Genomic DNA, 1,486 nt, shown 5'->3' on the forward strand with positions numbered 1-1,486 from the left:
CTCCGAGATATGTTATTTTTTAGCACCTATTGTGAAAGGGAGTGTTTCCATGAGCTCCTTCTCTGATTGCTTGTTATTGGTATATACTTTTATTGGTTAATTTTGTAACCTGCCACATTACTGAACGTGGTTGTAATTTCTAAGAGTTTTTGGGTGGAATATTTGGCGTCCCTTAGATATAATATCGTATCATCTGAGAAAAGATGTAATTTGATCTCTTCTTTTCCAATTATTACTCCTTTAATTTCCTTCTCCTGTGTTATTTCTCTTGCAAGAGTTTCAAGTACTACGTTAAAGAGAAGTGGGGATAGTGGACAGCCTTGTCTGGTTCCTGATTTCAATAGGAATGCTTCCAGTTTTTCTTCATTTAGAATGATGTTGGCTGTGTGTTTGTTGTGGCTTTAATTATGTTGAGGTATGTTCCCTCCAGTCCAATTCCCTCTAGGACTTTGAGCATAAATGTATGTTGAATTTTGTCAAAGGCCTTCTCTGCATCTATTGAGATGACCATGTGGTTCTTGTCTGTGAGCGCATTTATATGATTTATGATGTTTATTGACTTACATATATTGAACAACCCTTGCATCTCTGGAATAAAGCTGACTTGATCGTGGTGGATGATCTTGTGTCTGTATGCAGTTTGCAAGTATCTTGTTGAGAATTTTTGCATCTATGTTCATTAAGGATATGGGTCTATAGTTTTCATTTTTGGTTGTATTTTTACCTAGCTTTGGTATTAGGGTGATGCTGGCTTCATAGAAGGAATTTGGAACTTCTCCCTCCATTTCTATTTTTTTGAATAATTAGGTAGTATTAGATGCAGCTCTTCTTTAAATGTCTGATAGAAATCTGTTGTAAATCCATCTGGTCTTGGGCTTTTTGTACTGTGGAGCTTTTATATTACTGTTTCAATTTCTTTTTGTGATATGGGTCTGTTTAAGCTGTTAATCTCTTCTTGGTTTACTTTTGGTGGTTCCCATGCCTATAGATATCTGTCCATTTCCTTTAGGTTTTCAAATTTAGTAGCATATAGCTTTTTAAAGTATTCCCTTATAATGTTCTGTATCTTTCTGGTGTCTGTTGTGATGTTTCCCCTTTCATCTCTGATTTTGTTGATTTGGAGGTGCTCTTTCTTTCTTTTGGTTAACTGGGCTAGTGGTCTGTCAATCTTATTTATCTTTTCAAAGAACCAGCTCTTGGAATTGTTGATTCTTTGTATTGTTTTCTTTGTTTCGATTTCATTAATTTCTGCCCTGATTTTTGTTATGTCTTCTTGTCTGCTGGGTTTGGGTTTCATTTGCTGTTGCTTTTGAGTGTGAGTTCCAATATTAAGTCATTTATTTGTGTTCTTTCCAATTTTTTGATGTAGGCACTTAGAGCTATAAACTTCCCTCTAAGGACAGCTTTCAGTGTGTCCCAGAGGTTTTGTTGTGTTGTATTGTCCTTTTCATTTAATTCCAGGAATACTTTTATTTCTTTCTTAATT

Source organism: Nannospalax galili, unplaced genomic scaffold, assembly GCF_000622305.1.
Source record: "Nannospalax galili isolate Female #2095 unplaced genomic scaffold, S.galili_v1.0 scaffold318, whole genome shotgun sequence".
NCBI lineage: Eukaryota > Metazoa > Chordata > Mammalia > Rodentia > Spalacidae > Nannospalax > Nannospalax galili.